The sequence below is a fragment of the Podarcis pityusensis genome (assembly GCF_964106645.2).
Source record: "Podarcis pityusensis genome assembly, chromosome: 1".
Classification (NCBI taxonomy): domain Eukaryota; kingdom Metazoa; phylum Chordata; class Lepidosauria; order Squamata; family Lacertidae; genus Podarcis; species Podarcis pityusensis.
In genome coordinates, this window is record NC_138028.1 from 38,249,788 (window position 1) to 38,269,291 (window position 19,504).

Genomic DNA, 19,504 nt, shown 5'->3' on the forward strand with positions numbered 1-19,504 from the left:
AAGCAGTGTCTAAGTCAGAGACAAAGACACAACAGAGAGTAGCTAGCCAAGGTAATGCAGAAGCACTCATTCCTTGGAAGCCAGACAACCAGAGAGGTACACTGGTGAAACCAGTGGTGGGAAGTTCCAAGGGTGGAACTGAAACAACAGGGGACTGTTATATGTATAACAACTGTTTGTTTTCTTCTCTGGATCATGTTTTGCCAATTGATGCTTTTGGGGGAGGATGTTGGGAAAAAGCACCAAGGCAAAAGCCAGCTCCAGATGGCTGGAATGCAAAACAGTGCAGATGTACTGTTGGAGAAAAGGTGGAGCCTATTCTCTGTACTGAGCACCGGATGTTAGCTCAGAGTGTCATATGACCTGTACTGGAAGTACAGGGGAGGAGTGTGTGACTCTTCTGATGGAGTCTGAAGGGAACAGTCACATTTCTATGTACTGTTGATTGACAGGAATAAAACATGTAGAAAGGACTCCTGTCTGTCTTTCTTCCCCTCCCTGGGGGAGTGCAGGGAGGGAGAGAAGGAGGAGGGTGTGTCCTGCTCACGTTTGAGGAGGATCGCCGGTTTGTTTACCTAGCCTGCCGGGAGTCGCAGACGGACGGTAAACACACAGTATCTCGCTCAATTGCCTCGGGGGAGGCCAGGTACCTCTGCCTGTGGGCTGATGATACTGACATAGTGAACCAGCCCCCTGCTGAAAAAGTTTGCTGCCCCCTGGATAGGGCCTGCCCAACTTAAAATCAGGACTACGATTCTTTTCACTCTTCAAAGGCCATTTAAATCTTTTTGTGTTGTTTCACTCCCAAACCCAGATTGTGCAAGGCTGTGGTGCCTGCACCATGTACAATATTCCATCTCATTTCCCCATCACCTTCCTCCAACGTCCACAAGAGTTTATTGATGCTTTTTAATACACATTTAATGCCATGAGGGAAGTGGGTGCCAATATAGAGTCTTCTTTGGCGATCACTCATAGCCGAGTAAGATTGTCTTCCATAAACACGATTTTAACAATGAGTCCGCAAGTGACTGCGGAGGCCAATTCTGGATCCACACATCCTTCCACAGTGGGGACATAGGTTTCTGGGTGGGAGTTGATCACGGTGTGGATTTACCAAGCGTGCCTTCCTCTTAGCACATTTCTCCCTTGCGTCCTGAGTTCGAGTGTCTCCAAAACCCATGACACCTTTGGCAAAGGCTGTTCTCAATACAGAGTGCTACTGTTTTGAAGCATGGAGGTAAGAGAAAGAGATAGAAAAGCTCACACAAATGCCTGGGTACCTTGTCTGGCTGCTACCGAATCACTGACCTGGGTTATAAAGTATAATTTGCATCAGGGTAAGCTAGGATAACTTTGTACTACCACTTTCATCAAGCTACCAGTGTGTGAGCAGAAATGTAGCTTCGGCATCACCTACCTACTTGCCAAACATTTGTATTAAAATAATGCTTGCTATTTTCATGTTATTCAAACTGAAGTCTCTCCCCCCCCCCCCCAACACGACTAGTGTCAAATCAGCTTGACATCACGATGTCATGTAGAGTCAATCCGAATGCAGAGAGGGGAGAAAGTTACACGAAATGTCCATGCAAAATTTAATTACAGTATTTAATTAACATATCTTATTGAAGTAGCTGTGAATCTTCTTCTTGCACAAAATACTGCAGAAGCTAACCAGGGCAAAGGCATATTTTATTTAAACTGAAAATCTTAAGAACTTTCTGATTAACTAATGTAGACTTCCTACTTGATTAACGATCTCTAAATATCTTAGAATCTTAGAAATTCATGTTTATTGATAAGCTGGAATATTTAAAACATGGAAAGCCCAATTAGCAAAAAAAGAAAAAAGAAAGAAAGCTCTATCCTGACTCTAATGATAATGAAGATGAATGCTGGTTGAAAACTGAAACCTAATGATTGCAATTCAGTGAATCTTTGACATTGTAGAGACTATTATAAATGATAAGCAAGGTGTGTTTAGCGCTAATATGCCTCTTTGAATGACAGGTTGGCTTCAATATGATGTGATGCCATGCTTTTCAATTGCTATCTATAATTATTTTAATGAAATGACCAAAGAGGAATTGTGGAGCACTGAACTTAAGGATGGAAAAACAAGAAAATGAAAGAAAAAAAAAATTTTTTTAATGCACCCAACCCAACCCACTCCCAATTCCCTTAAAATGAGCAGTGCTGCATTTGTGCCAGGCCTAATAGGTACAGTATATGCACCAGAGTTGCTTTGTAGTGCTTCATTCTTTTGTTTTGTTAGTCTAAGCCCCCTGTTGTCATATATTGTCCTCATTCCCTCCTATGTGTCTCTTTGTCCCTCACCGAGAGGAATGGCATGCACACAAAAATATTTATTTCAGTAATTTTGGATTATTCATATTATTTATGTATCTGCCTACGACCTTTCCTCATAGAAAGTTCACGGTGGCTAATGACAATCTTATTTTTATTTTCTGCACATATACAGGCAAAGCATGTATATTTACGTGCCCACCCCTTCCGTTTGGCAGCTGTGCTCTGTGTTCTTCTCTTGCGCTGGTCATTTATTAGCATTTATACAGCTTAAGTGTCTTTAAGCATCTTTTGGGGTCATTAATTGGATTTAGCAAGAGTAATGGTGCAGCACACTTCAAACCCTGCGACTAAATAAATCTAGAAGTGCAGGATGCATAAATATGCACACTAGCGCCACTTTGAAACCAGCAGGTATCTTCTTTGCATTCTCATTTTGATTTTCAGGCAGATGGAGAAAGTGCGTTTGATAAAGATACGAGAAGTTAGAATGTTAATCAAAATATTTAACAAAATACTAAAAATGATGTCAAGATCAGTGTAATTTGATTCCTCCCTTATAATGGAAATGTTTGGTGCATGCAAGATGACCTAATTATATTCCAAACGAAAAGTAGAAGCCTGCGCTGGTCAGGAGCACTGTGTGCCTATCGGATTGCCAGCAGTTTTCAGCTGGAGAATTCTCCTCAGGTTTGCGCGAGTAGTAAAGTTGCTGCACTGATCACTATTCCTAGATTACACATGTTATCAATATATTAGGCCCTCACTTGCTATGAAAAAGGATCATTTCTATTTATACAAGTAGACAAATGAATTGTTTCTGAGCACAATTCAAAGTGTTGGTGCTGACCTTTAAAGCCCAAAACGGCCTCGACCCAGCATACCTGAAAGAGCATCTCTACCCCCATCGTTCTGCGTGGACGCTGAGGTCCAGCTCCGAGGGCCTTCTGGTGGTTCCCTCACTGCGAGAAGCGAAGTTACTGGGAACCAGTAGTGGCACCTGCCCTGTGAAACACCTTCCCATCAGATGTCAAGGAAATAAACAATTATCTGACTTTTAGAAGACACCTGAAGGCAGCCCTGTTTAGGGAGGTTTTTAATGTTTGATGTTTTATCGTGTTTTTAATATTGTGTTGGAAGCTGCCCAGAGTGGCTGGGGAGGCCCAACCAGATGGGTGGGGTATAAGTATAGAAAAAGAAGAAGAAGAAGAAGAAGAAGAAGAAGAAGAAGAAGAAGAAGAAGAAGAAGAGGATATATTGTTTATCAAGATCCTTCCTAACTTGCGTTAGCTAGTTCTATAACATAGCAGAGTTTTGCATTTCCCTTTTAAACGCACAGCAGATAGCTGGTTGCAGGCTTGTTTAAGCTGCTCACTACTAGATGTCTGGTATGTTCCCTTATATCCCTCTTAAAAGAATAAACACGCCACAATCTTGTGTTAAGTATATAAAAGAAGTTTACTCACATCATCAGTTCACAGTTGGATCCCTGAAGGCAGACTTAGTTACAAAGTTACTTGTGGAACTATCCCATATGGAGATAATCCCAGTGTCCTCTGTTGGCTGAGAGCCAACAGAGCAATTCTAGCTAAATTCTGCTGCTCCAACGAAGGAGTACAGTAAGTCAAAAAGAGAGAGATTGTGCTGTGTGACTTGCCCTTTTGTTACCTGGACAGGTAAGGTCATGCCCACCTCTAGTCACATGCAAAAGGAAGTATGTCGCAGCCAGGAGGAAACAGGAAATTTTCGGCTGGCTGGACCAAACATTCCCCCACATGTCTACTCTAGGAAAACAAGGAATTGTACTTGACTGCTACTTACGTATCACATCCCACATTTATAGGGCGCAACCAATGAAGTGTTCTTTTGTGCAGAGATGCCCTATATGGGCAGCCACCAGAGCAATGGTTTGGAGCAGCGTTTAGAGCAGGCTGTAGCCTGGCTCCTCTTAGAGAGGAAGAGCTGGGAAAGGGTTTCTGCTGGGGCTGGGACATGGTCTAAACAACTAGCTGTGGTGTGTTTTGGTGACTCCTGGCTTCACCCTCTCAGCTGTAACCCTTCTGGCTCCCCACTGAGGTGTGCATATAGTAGAGGCACCAATTTCTGGAAAAGATTGTGGAGCCCCACGCAACGTCCTGATGTCACGCACGTGATGTTGCACAAATTCTTGACACCACACATGCGACATTGTGAGGAGTGGGGGGGGGGACTGAATGTGGCAGCAGCATAGCCCCAGCAGCCAGTGGCCCTCATCCTCCCCCTCCCCCTGCCATGCACAGGAAAGACAGGGAAGCTGCCCCCTTCTGGCCCATCTCCGTGTTCACCCGACCCCACCTTCTGAAGAAAAAGAAGAAGAGTTTGGACTTGATATCCCGCCTTTCATTCCCCTTAAGGTGTCTCAAAGCGGCTAACATTCTCCTTTCCCTTCCTCCCCCACAACAAACACTCTGTGAGGTGTGTGGGGCTGAGAGACTTCAGAAAAGTGTGACTAGCCCAAGGTCACCCTGCAGCTGCATGTGGAGGAGCAGGGACGCGAACCCGGTTCACCAGATTACGAGTCCACTGCTCTTAACCACTATACCACGCTGGCTCTCTACAATGTGGGGGCACCTATGGCATATATGGAACTCGTAAAACTTAGCACCAAACATCTGTTTAGTGCATGCGCATGTAAGATGCATATAAACAGCCCACAGAGCTCTGGTGGCAACCTGGAATGGCAGCACTATATGATGTAAAAAACAAATTCAGCTTGAAATGAGATGTGAATTCAAGGTGAGCAGACTTTTCATCTTAATGAATGCATTATTGGAAAGTTTTCACTGCCAAATGAAAGGCTCTCATTGTGGATCTGTATCAAACATCCACCTAAAGGCATAGCATATGCTCACAGCAAACCCAAATTGGGGTTCTTCCTCCCCCCTGTTTTCAGAGTGTAGATTCTCCCCCTCCATGCCCTGCACCTTCTTTTGTTTCAAACAATTTCAGATTCCCCCCAGCGTTCTCATGTGCCCAGCCAAAGCACTGAGCACTCAGTTGCCATAGAAACAAAAAGGACAGAAACCGTTTATGTATTTCAAAAGCCGACAGCCTCTATGCTGTGGATTTTGATAACTGAACCTAAACATTAGCCGCCCTTAAAAATAAAAAAAGACAGCTGTGACGTTTGTTTCTCTCTTTCTCTTTCTCTATTGCTAGGGGAAATGAGGCATCTATTTGTTTAGCTTTCTTCTCATCTGCTTTACAAATAGTTCAAGTTTCAGAGTTAATTCCCCCCCCCCCTTAAGTATTTATTAAGTCAGAATGGAAACAAACAGAGAGTGAGTAGGCAAACATTACAAGCATCCCCATAGTTAAAGAAAGGCTAATTGCACTTCTAATCTTCAAGGGAAACCTTGACAAAATGTTGTGTTTTCAATTGCATCTAATGATTATATCTGGTACGGTAACATATAGGGAACAGCCCCCCAATCAGCCTAGCTGTGCAGCTTCCAATCACTTCAAAGACGCTATAGCGTAATGGGCGTGCTTGTTTGTGGAAGGAAGGTAATCTCAGTGGTAGATCATTTGCTTTGAATGCAAAAGGCCCCACATTCAACCCCAAGGGTCTCAGGTAACAGAGCTGGGAAAAGACTTTCCCTGGAAAGGGAAATCTTTAAAAAAAGGTTTATAGGAAACTGCCGTGTACTGAGGTCCATCAATCAATCTCTTTATTGCGGTCAATAACCAGTATTTACAAAAGATACTCTGAACAAATGTATAAAACAGAACCAAGCAAAAGAAATTAGAGAGCCCTAATGATAAATTTAGGGACGCGGGTGGCACTGTGGTCTAAACCACAGAGCCTAGGACTTGCCGATCAGAAGGTTGGCGGTTCGAATCCCCGCGATGGGATGAGCTCCTGTTGTTCGGTCCCTGCTCCTGCCAACCTAGCAGTTCGAAAGCTTCCGGCGGAAAGGTAAACGGCATTTCCGTGCGCTGCTCTGGTTCGCCAGAAGTAGCTTAGTCATGCTGGCCACATGACCCGGAAGCTGTACGCCGGCTCCCTCGGCCAGTAAAGCGAGATGAGCACCGCAACCCCAGAGTCAGCCATGACTGGACCTAATGGTCAGGGGTCCCTTTACCTTTAATGATAAATTTACTAGTAACTATATCATACTATAAAATGTCAAGTGCAGAGAATAAAATTATAAGGTTGCTAAATTAGTCCTTGCTGAATTTTACATGCAGCAGCACAATATTTAGCTACCCTGGAAGAGATGGATGTGTCTGGAACTAAGAAAGCACAAATGCATCAGAACTCTCTCCAGGCCACACCCCTTCATTGGCCCTGGATGTTTCTTCCTGGAAAGAACGTGCCCTTGACTTCTGCTTGTTTTTCCTCCTGCAATGGTAACAAAGCATCTCCACATGTTATGTTCTGAATACTGTTCTCCGTAACACTTCCCTTACTGCACAAAATAAAATTAAAATCATTTTCAAAAAAATCTGAGCAATCTATGCAGAATAACCCTGTCTAATAATGGCCATTTGCAAAATTTATTTTTTCCTAGAACCTTGGGGAGTGCAGCATATCCAAGGCGATACCTTATAAAAGTGGGGAGAATTGCTGCCTTCTTCACTGCTCAATTAATAGCTGGGCAAGATATTGTTGCCCATTACCATAGCGCATGAGAGCTGGGCGACAGATGTCATAGTATTGAACTGAAATGGTAATGTAAGAATAGAAAACAGTTAATCTTTTGGCAGCAAACACCTCCTCCTAAAATAGACCTTTTACTCCAGCCGGTAAAATGATGCAGGGTGTATTTGAGGAGGAGGGGGAAATCACCGGCTTTGGCTATGCGGCAATAAATACTGCATGTTAATAGCTGCAGCCATAACTGTGAATTGGTCTCTGGGGCATCTTCAAATGTCCATCAGAAAAGCAATCTGGAAGCTCTATGTGGGGATAGCAAGGCTTCTGAAGGCCATGGCCAAGACAGTTTTGGAAAATAAAGAATCCTGTGACGAATAGGTAGGAGAATGGAATGAAACCAGGTGAACAAAAGAACAAAAAGAGAGCTGTCTCTCAAAATATCATCTGTCAAGGAGAATATCCTTATCATTCTGCACCAGTCCCAGTAGTTATGGGGAGGGTGGGTGGGGAGAAATAACAACTATCCAGGGCAGTGTGGTGTGTTAATCACAAGCTCATAACTGGCAGTAAAGCTGAAAGGACCACGTCTGCCATGGTGAATAATTTCCATGCAGAGGCCCAGAACAGGCAAGCCATGTCATTTGTAACATCTGCCTCGAGAAACTCCAGCCAAAATGAGCTAGTTAGAAAGTTTACATTGCCGGCGCTTGCTTTCTCATCCAGGAAAGTTGGCTTGGAAAGGCTCCGGGGATTTGACATCCTGAAAGCGTTTTTATCAAACAGATAAAATGGAAGGACTTGAATGCTTAAAAAGATGACATTTCTACGCCTGTGCCTTTATCAGAACTGTGTAAGTTTTATTACACAAATAAATTGTTTCTCCTCCACCCCCCAAAGATACGGCATTAAAAAGTCTTGGGAGTTTCAGTTGTTTTATGTTTGGCATTAGCTGATTTACAACTGCAGTGAAATTATGAGGGAAGGTAAAAATAAAAGTGTAAAAGTTTAGCATTTCTCTCCCTCCCTTCATCCCTATTATAAGGATATAAATATATATTTTTCCTTATAGGGAAAGCTATAATATGCACACATAGGGTTGTATTCAGCATTAGCCATACTCAAGAGTAGACCTAGTGAAACTGCTGGACATGACTGACCTAGGTCCTATTAATTTAAATAGGTCTACTCTGAGTAGAACTGAGTTGACTATTCATATTGTCCCATGATAAGTGGAATCCATTGTACAGCAGAGACTTCCTCATCACCTTCTAGAGATGGCAAATAAGGACCCAGAGTTGTTACCTGCCCATAATGGAATTGGCTGGATAAGGGAGATGCATGAAAGAGAGTCAGTCTCCTCCCTTATGTAGAAGAAAGCAAAGACCTGCAATCCAAAGGAAGACCTAGAAGCTTGGTTCATAGCAAGTATCTCACAGCATCTGTGGAGTTCCCTGGTGGAAGTGCAATCTGGAAGTCATGAACAGACCATAACTCGATGATAAAACACATACTTTGCATGCATTCAGTTTCTAGCATCTCCAGGTGCCTGAGACATTGGGGAGATGGTGCCAGTCAGAGTAGGTATTACTGGGTTATATGGATAAAAATATTGACTTGTTATAAGGCAACTTTGTATGGGTCAGGGCTGGAGTCAGGCGTAGGTCAGCAGCAAAATACTGAATCAGCTGAGGCCAGTGAAGTCAATTATTTATTCAAGGAAACAAGTTGTCAGGCTTGAGGAATTCTCTCCCTCCTCTGATAGCACCAAGAAGCAGGGAGGAAACAAGAAAGTTCTTACTTATAATTTTATTCAGTCATCACGGTGAAAGACAAGAAATCTAGTCATTCCTCAATGATGGTGTTGCTTGCACTGAGCTCCTCCCCCTTCCCTTCTAGCAGCAACACTTGCCTCTATGGCAAGGGTCAGCAAACTTTTTCAGCAGGGGGCTGGTCCATTGTCCCTCAGACCTTGTGGGGGGCCGGACTATATTTTTTTTTGGGGGGGGGAAATTGAACGAATTCCTATACCCCACAAATAACCCAGAGATGCATCTTAAATAAAAGTACACATTTTACTCATGTAAAAACACCAGGCAGGCCCCTTAAATAAAACCAGAGATGCATTTTAAATAAAAGCACACATTCTACTCATGTAAAAACACACTGATTCCCGGACTGACCACAGGCGATTGGGCCGGAACTGGGCCCTGGGCCTTAGTTTGCCTACCCATGCTATATGGCATCTGCCCGTGGACAATTTCCTCTATGCCCTTTGTTCTTAATAAACGTCGTGTTTGGGAGAAGGGGGGTCAGTTATGCTGTACAGTAATGTGTCAGCTAGCTGCTCTGCCTCCCCTCCTCCTTCTCCTAACACCTCATAACTGCTGTTTGCCTCTCTCTAAGCTGTTATCTCCCTCAAGGCCCTGCTGTAATTTGAGACTGCCTTCCTCCATTCTAGAAGCTACAGGAGAAGGGGAGAGTGACCTCCACCATTCCTCCTCCTCTTCAGTCCAGTTCCTGACACAAACCACATCTCCTGCCTAGTGGACTCAGCAACTCGTTCTAGAAGGTCTTGCGCTTATGAAGCAGTTGCGAGGACTGAAGGCCCATGCCTTCCCAGTGCCCACTAGGACACCTCCTCTCCAGGGTCTTCCCCATGGCTGCATCTGTGCACAACCTGCCTCTGAAGAAGAAGAAGAAGAGTTTGGATTTGATATCCCGCCTTTCACTCCCCTTCAGGAGTCTCAAAGCGGCTAACAATCTCCTTTCCCTTCCTCCCCCACAACAAACACTCTGTGAGGTGAGTGGGGCTGAGAGACTTCAAAGAAGTATGACTGGCCCAAGGTCACCCAGCAGCTGCATGTGGAGGAGCGGAGACGCGAACCCGGTTCCCCAGATTACGAGACTACCGCTCTTAACCACTACACCACACTGGCTCTCTGCTCTGCTTTCTTCATTTCTCTGCATGTTCTAGGGGACCAGTGGGGAGGGGAGCTGGTTGCAGCAGAAGGGGGAGACTCCCTGGCTTCTGCTTCTGCCTCAGAGTCTGAACTGTGCTGTGCCACAGACTCTTCCTGTTCACTAAACCTTGTCTCCGCTTCTGCTTCTGCCACCTTCTCTTTCTAGTCTGCTCCTTCTCCTCTGACCACTCCTCTTTTGGGATGTGTCCAAGGAAATGGGGCCAATTGGCAGGCCCCCAGCTGGCTCCAGCCCACCCGCCGGCAGCCGGGTGATCTCCGGTCCTTGGATCAGCATGTAACTGCAACTCGAGCTTCAGAAACCAGCAGAGAATAAAACTCTTCGCAACAGAAGGGCAGATAGAGGCTGTGTAAAGTGTATTTACTGGTTGGACAGTGTTCTCGAAGCTACAAACATAAGCCTGACCGAATTGCGGGAGGCAGTGGAAGACAGGAGTGCCTGGCGTGCTCTGGTCCATGGGGTCACGAAGAGTCGGACACAACTAAACGACCAAACAACAACAAAGTGTATTTACAGACATTTTATTCAGCATCAGGACAAAGGAAAAACATGTCTTCTTCCTTTCGTGTCCAAGCAAGAGGCATAAGCAAAAGCTATACAAACAACGGAAGTTCTCAGCAAGCTGTGCTGGAATGTAAACAGACATGTGACATACAACAACTCCAAATATCTGTTAAGGTGGAAAAGAATATTGTAACATCCTCATCATCCCACCACCAATCCCCTGGCTCTGAGCCTTCTTCCTCTGAGGGTTCCTTAGGGGGTTCCCCAGCTGGTCCAGCATCTTGTTTTCACAGTGGCCAACCAGATGTCTATGGGAAGCCCAAAAGGAGAACTTGAGCGCAGCACTGTACCCCCAATTGTGATACCCAGCAACTGCTATTCTGACATGCTGACATTGACACTGGAGGTTGTACACAGCCAATGCGGGTAGTAGCCACTATTAGCCTTATTAAATGAGGAGGAGAGAGAACCTTGCATGCCACAACTTGTAGGAAAAGGTAGGATATCAATGCAACCAACAAATAATAAATAATACTTTGGAAACAGATTTCTGTATGGTCTTGCAGCAGAGCTGCAGGTATTGTTCCCAAGACTCATGCCTGCACACACTATTGAAGCAACAGAATTATAAAGGTGGAAGGGATCTCATCTGGTCATAACCCTCCCACCAATTCAGGAAATCCATTTGATAGGCACCCCCTCTGTTTTGCAGAGCCCACCACTCCCCATGGCAGTCTGTTCTACAGCTCGTACTGTCAGGAGATTCTTCATAATGTAGTCAAAATCCCCTTTCACGTCTCTTGAACTTGCTGGCTGGGTCCGACCCTTGGAGCAACAGAAAACAAACTTGCTTCATCATCTACGCGACAGCCCTTCAAATATTTGTCAATGGCTATAACATAGCCTCTTAATTGTTTCTTCCCCAGGCAAAACATACCCATCTCCTTCAGCCTTTTCTCAAAGGACTTGGTCTCTAGGCCCTTCACCATCTGTAAAATGTCAACAGATGGCTGTCAAAATATGACCAGCCCTGAGCCATTCGCTGCAGATAAGCATTAACCCACAAGCATTTTGCTTTGCTTCTAGGTCCCGATAAAGGAAACGGCTCTGCATGTTTTTAACCTGTCTGGCTACTTCATTGCTAACTGAAACTGATACCATGCAAAACTTAATTCACAAGTTTATCTCTTGTTACCAAAAAGAAAGAAAGAAATCAAGCTTGCTGTACAGCCCCCATGTCATGATTTGTTATAAAGCTCTCTATGCAGGTAATTACAGATGCAAAGAAATTCGTTAATTTTTTCATGTTTGCTTGAAATTTATTAATTTATACAAGAATAAGCATAATTAGTGGAACTAATTAATTTCTCAGATTTAACTTATTTATCCTGAATATACCCACTCTGCAATGAGCAGCTATCCTGGCACTTTAATAAATGTAAATGAAGTGTGAACAAATGTTTTCCTTTTAATCATCTAGTTGCACAGAGAAATATGCATTCCCTGTGACTTTGTTCTGAGTTATTGTCTAACAGCTCTGCAAAGCTTTTAGGATGATTTGGTATCTACTGTTGCTTCAAGTCAATACATTCTCACTTTGAGGAAGCGACTCCATGGCATGGTGATGAAATGCCAGGCAGCGAGATTTTGCAATGGATGGCTAGTTCTGCTAACTATTCCTTGCAAAGCGTTCCCTAAGGGGCTTTTGGGAACAAGCAAAACACATCTTACATATGTTTTTGTGCATCTGCTGCTGTGGTTTGTCTTTTTTCCTGGTTAGAAAATAAAAACCACGGTATAAAAACAGAGGTCTAGCATAGAGCACTCAAAAACAGCGATCCTAAGCATTGTTGATGCGATTTACCTGCTACAAAAGAGACATTGAAGGATGTGCATCAATTTTATTGAAAAAACGGACATTGTTTGTTAATTATTGGAATATAACATTCCTGGATAAAATTAACTTTGCAGGCCACAACAATCTCAGAGTGGTGCAAGATTCCAGGAATTGCAGGTGCTTGCTTACCCATGATTTGTGCTGTCATGTGAAAGATGGAGCCAACTTGTTTTCTCCTGCTCCGGACGATAGGACCTGAACCGATGGCTTCAAGTTATAAGAAAGGTGATTCTAACTGAACATCATGGAGAACGGCAATGTGAAATGTAATGTGAATTTTACCTCTTCCAGCTCTCTTTTCCAATACACAGAAACACACAGACACCAACCAGCTCTCCCTCTCTGGCTTTCTTTCCAGCTCCCTTGCATCACTTCTCCTTTCTCTCCCTCCATCTCCCAAATTAGGCTCTCACCTTTTCTTCTCAGGTTCACGCCCTGCTGGTGGCAAACATCCCTTGCCCAAAGCACAATACAAACTAGAAATTCACTTTGGGCAAAATGTTGTACATCTCTCAGAAATGAAATAATTAATTCTTAGCTGAAGATTCATTTGGCACCTGCTCTTGACACGCCAGAGCTGTTGCTCAACGCTGCAGTTACTGTGACCACCCACACAGCTGAAGAGATCAGAGCCTGTGCTGGGATTCATGAGGTTTCAAAACAATTAAATAGTACTACTTCTTTATAATGGGACCTGTTCAGGTTTCAGCCAACTGCCCATGCCCTTTGTGAGGATATTCCATTCCATTACCCCTACCCTTCCAGTTTTCTGCCCCCCCCCCAAAAAAAAACCAACAACAGCATGTTGCACCCAACAAGCTCAGTTCAAATTGGGCTCATTGGGGGGGGGGGCATCTACCCCTTAGGGTCACCATTAGTACTTATTATATTTATGATAGATCTGCTTTGTATTCTGAATAAAATGTAGATTGCAGATGTTAACAACACCAATTTTCTTCATATTAAGGATTAATTAATCCAGAACTATGGTTCAGGCTGTTTTCTTAATTTTTGATGTTAAACTGTTTGCAGAGCTTCAGTTAATTTAAGATTTGAACTATTTAAAACATTGCTGCTGGAAGCTGAATCATCATTATAGATATATTTAATTTCATTAGATTCCATGCAAAAACATTGAATGTTTGTCTCTGCATGATAGGCTTAGGAATTTAGGACCATTTTGAAATAAATCCTTTTAAGTGTATTTTGCCTCCAAAAGAAATTTACTGTAATAATAATCCATTATTGCTAATCCCATTAATGGTTCAGCAGATTATGTTCTTATCACCCATACCTCCTTTCCATCATCTATGAGTCCAATTCCAAACATGTTTACTTGGAAACAAGCCCATTTGATCTCAGTGTGACTGACTTCTAAGTAAGTGTGCTTTGTACATCACAATCAATTCCAATTTCACTGTTGTTTCTTTTCTTTTTTAAGCACACCAAAATCCAATATTGGCTTAAACTTCAGTGACACAGTCAAGTATATGGGACTGAGTCACAGTCTTAAATATGCTTGCTTTAAAATACAAGCTCAGATTGAAATCAGGAGACCAAAGCCTCTTGTGTAGGGCAAGTACGTGTGGCAGGAGAATAAGGATTGTGCTCACTGTCCCAATGATGATAATGATGATGATACTACTACTACTACTACTACTACTACTACTAATAATAATAATAATAATAATAAATTTATACCCTGCCCATCTGGCTCCCCAGCCACTCTGGGCGGCTTCCAACAAAATATTAAAAACATGATAAAACATTAAACATTTAAAATTTCCCTAAACAGGGCCACCTGCAGATGTCTTCTAAAAATCAGATAGTTGTTTATTTCCTTGACATCTGATGGGAGGGCATTCCACGGGGTGGGCGCCATGACCGAGAAGGCCCTCTGCCTGGATCCCTGCAACCACTGGTGGAGGAACGGGGGGCAGGGGCAGCGCACCGCTCTCGGCACCATCAGGGACGGGGTTACCATCACGGCCGCACCGACATGCACTGCACACCCCTCCACCGCGCCGGGAGCCACGCCCTGCAGGCAGCACCCCAGGATGCATGCCACGCCCCCGCGGGCGACGTGCCACGCCTCTGGGACACTCACCAATCATGCCCCAGCCTGCTCTCTGCCCCTGGTGCCGGAGCATGCAGCTTCGCCACTGCCTGTAACCTCACTTCTTGCAGTGAGGGAACCGCCAGAAGACACTTGGAGCTGGACCTCAGTGTCTGGGCTGAACTATAGGGGTGGAGACACTCCTTTAGGTATACTGGACTGAAGTCTCATTTGCATCATGTGTCATCTTCCCATGGAGTTTCCCACCTTGAAATCCTTGAGGTAGAGGATTTATTTATTAAATTCAAAAAAAATATGCACAATCCATACACTTTCCATGCATTAAGGATACAACATAGGAAATCAATGTGTAGTTTGGTATATGTACTTAGATGCTCTTGTATATGGGAACATTGAAATGTGAGGAGTGAGTAAATGCTAGCATGCAGCATGCAGAATACCACCCTGCATTCATTTCTAGCCCACTGTCTCCCTTAGGTTCAATTTCTAAGCGTGTTTAGGAAAGAGCTGTTCAGGAGCTATCATGGTAGAAGGCTTTCCCCTATGCATTGCAAGCAGAGAGGATCTGTGTTTACCGAAACTCTTCCCCACCCATCCATCCTGCCCAATCTCTACTTTTATAACGCCCCTGCTCCCTTCTGAATGACACAATGGCAAGTGCAGGGCTGGATTAACCATTAAGCAAAATAAGCACACGCTTAGTGCATCAAAGGAAGGGGGCACCACAAATTGCTCAGCTGAGCGTTCATTTTCTCAGTTGAAGTACATTAAAAATCCCAACAGAACAACTATGCAACAAGGAAACTGGACTCCTTATGTCTACTAAGTATAGAAGCAGATGTGTTATGTATGATTAGTTTCGAGGATCTGATCAGAGACATGAAAAGTAGGGGAAAACTTTTCAAATATAAAGTGGACGAATACCAAAAGAAACATTATTTTCCATCTTACTGTAGGTTTTGTTTCATTTTGAAAAATACAGTTTTATTTTTCGGCTTATTATTGTTTATATTTAGATATATATGGGGGCATCAAGATCTTTTCATTGCTATGGGCCTCTAAAGGTCTTAATATGACCCTGGGCATGCACACAGATGGAACATCTGTTCTGGTATGGCTGAAGGGAGCTTACCATGTCAGGTGTGGCAAGGAGATGGGAGAGTTTCCTCCCACACCAGGACCAATCTTCTGCTTTTTGCTGGCCCCAAGTTTCCTGTGGGCTCTTAGGAACCTAGGAGACTGCCTTATACTGAGCCTTGCCATTGGTCAATCTAGCTCAGTATTGTCTACAATGGCAGCAGTTCTCCAGGGTTTCAGGCAGGACTCTCTCTAAAGGGATGCGGGTGGCGCTGTGGGTAAAACCTCAGTGCCTAGGGCTTGCCGATCGCATGGTCGGCGGTTCGAATCCCCGCGGCGGGGTGAGCTCCTGTCGTTCGGTCCCAGCTCCTGCCCACCTAGCACTTCGAAAGCACCCCTAAGTGCAAGTAAATAAATAGGTACCGCTTTATAGCGGGAAGGTAAACGGCATTTCCGTGTGCGGCGCTGGTGCTGGCTCGCCAGCTGCAGCTTCATCACGCTGGCCACGTGACCCGGAAGTGACAGCACTGGCCCCTGGCCTCTTAAGTGAGATGGGCGCACAACCCTAGAGTCGGACACGACTGGCCCGTACGTGCAGGGGTACCTTTAGTCTCGCCTGTTTCTTGGGAGAAAAGCGATGACAAACCTAGACAGCATCTTAAAAAGCAGAGACATCACCTTGCCGACAAAGGTCTCTATAGTAAAAGCTATGGTTTTCCCAGTAGTGATGTATGGAAGTGAGAGCTGGACCATAAAGAAGGCTGATCGCCGAAGAATTGATGCTTTTGGATTACGGTGCTGGAGGAGACTCTTGAGAGTCCCATGGACTGCAAGAAGATCAAACCTATCCATTCTTAAGGAAATCAGCCCTGAGTGCTCACTGGAAGGACAGATCTGGAAGCTGAGGCTCCAATACTTTGGCCACCTCATGAGAAGAGAAGACTCCTTGGAAAAGACCCTGATGTTGGGAAAGATGGAGGGCACAAGGAGAAGGGGACGACAGAGGACGAGATGGTTGGATAGTGTTCTTGGAGCTACCAGCATGAGTTTGACCAAACTGCGGGAGGCAGTGGAAGACAGGAGTGCCTGGCGTGCTCTGGTCCATGGGGTCACAAAGAGTCGGACATGACTAAACGACTAAACAACAACAACAACAGCAGCAAGTCACTTCCCAATTTTTAAACAGGAAAGTAAATAATAATCTTCAAAGGCTGAATAAGACAGAGGAACTTTTGCTTTCCTAGCTCTATCAATGCTGTGACGTTACCAAAAAAACATTCTTGCTTCGTGGGAAGCATCTTCTCACAGCTGCATGAATCAGTCCTGAGAGGCTTTCTTAGGGCTGAAGGAAGACACTTTTACATTGGCCAGAATAATGCTCCCCAAACACCTTCCCTTTGAAAACTTTCCCCTCTCTCTTCTGTCATATTTGGAAGTTCTCACCATGTGGACCAGGGCCAGGAGTTTGCGAGTCTCCGTTCCAAGTCTGAGTGGCAGCCTGCTAGGAGCTGCTGTCCACTGCCCCATGTGGCAAACTGTACTACTGCAGCTCTTCAGTGAAGAACCTTCTAGATTGACTCTACCCTATGCACCAGATTCACAGATGAACATAATTTTATTCTCTTCTTACATGAAAGAGTATTACCTGATCCCTCACTTTTTTGGAAGTGTCTGCCTCTTTTATGTTGTATTTATTTACTCCAAAATAGCTTTTTTCATTTATATAATTTATTACCCTACCTTTCATTGTACATTCATACCTCTTGTTACATTTGCTTCAGGTTAAATCTTTTCAGGTTGTGTCCTGTCACAACCCAGAAGTACCGGAAAGGGTTACCGCTTGCACATGCGCAGACGCTGAAAATGACGTCATGAGCATGCACAGAAGCGGCGAATCGCAACCCGCGCACACACAGACGTGGGTTGCGTTCTGCTCATGTTGCAAACGGGGCTCCAGAATGAATCCTGTTCACAACCAGAGGTACCACTGTAAATGGCCTCAAAGCAGCTTACAAATATAAAAATACAGAATGCCCTTTGTATTCTCTCCTTTTTAGAGTAGAAGTAGGCTACCACTACAGAGTCATTTTCCTTGTGAGAATAAATACTGGGGACTTTTACTTTTTGGTCAAACATTTACAATGATGATGCTGATGCTGATGATGATAATGATGATGATGATTTTATTTATTGAATTTATATACTGCCCTATACCCGGAGGTCTCAGGGCAGTTCACAGATGTATGAGGCGAGTAAGCACCCCAAAAGGCAGACTTTAAGGCAATGTCAGCTTTCTGCAAAGCAAACAGCATCCATCAGCAGATCCCTCCCTCTCCCCTCCCCTCAAGAAAAAACTCAGATCCCTGTTTCCTAGTCCCACTATATTTTAAGCAGCCAAACTGTTAATTTCACCCCCTACTCCAGCTGGTTTGTAGCTCCCAGCTACCAGAAAACATTAAAATTCATTTAAAACAGGTGTTGGAACCTTGGGCCCACCAGATGTTCTTAAACTGCAACTCCCCAAACCCCACCAAGAATGGCCAATGGCCAGGGATGAGAGGAGTTCTAGTTCAGCAGCATCTGGTGGCTCCGCACACTAGCCATCACCGCAAATTAAAGAAACATACATAGCTATACAAAAGACTAGTGAAAAGGTCATCTCCTCACTTGACAGCCATGGCATCACTTTTGTTTCGGACACATGCTGATTACCTAATATGATCTAATTCCAGCTCCTCCAAGGATAGTCCAACTGCTGAGCTCCACCCTCCTCTAAGTCTTTAGTTTCATTTCTACTTTGGAGAGAGAATGTATTTGATGCAAATACATTATTTTGTAAATGATAGGGCAGAAAGTACCAAAATCACTTGGACAACTGGGTTAGATCTAGCAAAGCAATAACTTTTCTGGAATTTTACTCACCAGGCAAGGAATCTACAGCATCCATGTGCTCATGGGCATGCAACATTCATGGCCCACAGAACAAAAATGTTTCCCATCAGATTTCTCTGCAGATAAGTCTAAAATGCGGTAGTAGGAAAATGCACTCCATTACAAATGTTCTGCAAGAGGGCTGGGAAGATTAATGTAGTGCTTGTTCCTAGTCTGTTGTTTTTTCACACAGCATTTTTTCTCAGCGCTGAGAAAAGCTTTCCATTGTTTACACCTGCTTTATTTCTGGTGTGCCAAAGAGAACTTTTACACGAAGGCATGTTAGGAGCATAGCTTGCCTCCATCACCATTGATGTCACCACCAACAACTGAAAACGAGAACTGGCAGGCAAGTTACCAGACAGTAAGAGCTGTTCGACAGTGGAATTTGCTGCCAAGGAGTGTGGTGGAGTCTCCTTCTTTGGAGGTCTTTAAGCAGAGGCTTGACAACCATATGTCTGATGGTGTTTCCTGCTTGGCAGGGGGTTGGACTCGATGGCCCTTGTGGTCTCTTCCAACTCTATGATTCTATGATTCTAGGTGAGGACATGGTGTTCTATTACCTGTATAGCCAGGAGATTTCCTCAAGAGGCATTTCCTTTTGTATCATTCTCCACAGGTCAGAAGAAATGTGGGGCTGCTTCACACTGCCATTTTGGAGATGAAAATGTCAATTCATGTGGGACTTTTCTACACAGTTGCTGCATAGCTCTGGCATTGTTTAACAGTGTGGCAATTTCCAACATTAACGGTGGAAGAGAAGTCATAGAATCATAGAATTGTAGAGTCGGAAGGGTTCCCGAGGGTCATCTAGTCTAACCCCCTGCAATGCGATTGCATACCAACAAATTCATGTTACACAATTAACCGCTTGTGTGCGCATAGGCAAACTCAGCCCTCCAGATGTTTTGGGACTACAACTCCCATCATCCCTGACCACTGGTCCTGTTAGCTAGGGGTGATGGGAGCTGTAGTCCCAAAACATCTGGAGGGCCGAATTTGTCCATGCCTGTTCTTGTGCAACAAACCCATTTCCCCAAAAGACCTGTATTTTAACGTCATGGAAAGTGGTAGGAAAATGCACTGGGAC

At 44.2% G+C, this 19,504-nt stretch overlaps 1 long non-coding RNA gene across 1 annotated transcript in view; it reads left to right on the forward strand.

Moving 5' to 3' along the window:
- The first annotated feature begins 246 nt into the window (after positions 1 to 246).
- Positions 247 to 19,504, forward strand: part of LOC308462600 — a 54,548-nt gene continuing 35,290 nt past the window's right edge. The window contains exon 1 of the long non-coding RNA XR_013979226.1: positions 247 to 389. This is a non-coding gene — a long non-coding RNA (uncharacterized lncRNA). The remainder of the gene's footprint in view (positions 390 to 19,504) is intronic.